Here is a 319-nt window from a genome sequence, read left to right on the forward strand (position 1 = left end):
GAAGGAAGGAAGGAAGGAAGGAAGGAAGGAAGGAAGGAAGGAAGGAACCCAGTGGCGGCGGCACACATCTTTAATCCCAGCACTTGTGAGGCAGAGGTAGGCGGATCTCTGTGAGTTCGAGGCCAGCCTGGTCTACAAAGCGAGTTCTAGGACAACCAAGCCTACACAGAGAAACCTGTCTCAAAAAAAAAAGAAAGAAAGAAAAAAGAAAGAAAGAGAGAGAGGGAGAGGGAGGGAGGGAGGGAGGGAGGGAGGGAGGGAGGAAAGGAAGAAAGGAAGGAAGGAAGGAAGGAAGGAAGGAAGGAAGGAAGGAAGGAAG

At 51.1% G+C, this 319-nt stretch overlaps 1 protein-coding gene across 4 annotated transcripts in view; it reads right to left on the bottom strand.

Annotated features, from left to right (window-relative positions):
* Spire1 (spire type actin nucleation factor 1) overlaps positions 1–319 on the bottom strand; it is a 111524-nt gene that overhangs the window by 90150 nt on the left and 21055 nt on the right. The gene's annotated exons all lie outside the window — the stretch shown is intronic.

Source organism: Psammomys obesus, unplaced genomic scaffold (assembly GCF_907164565.1).
Source record: "Psammomys obesus unplaced genomic scaffold, mPsaObe1.curated_primary_1811, whole genome shotgun sequence".
Classification (NCBI taxonomy): Eukaryota; Metazoa; Chordata; class Mammalia; order Rodentia; family Muridae; genus Psammomys; species Psammomys obesus.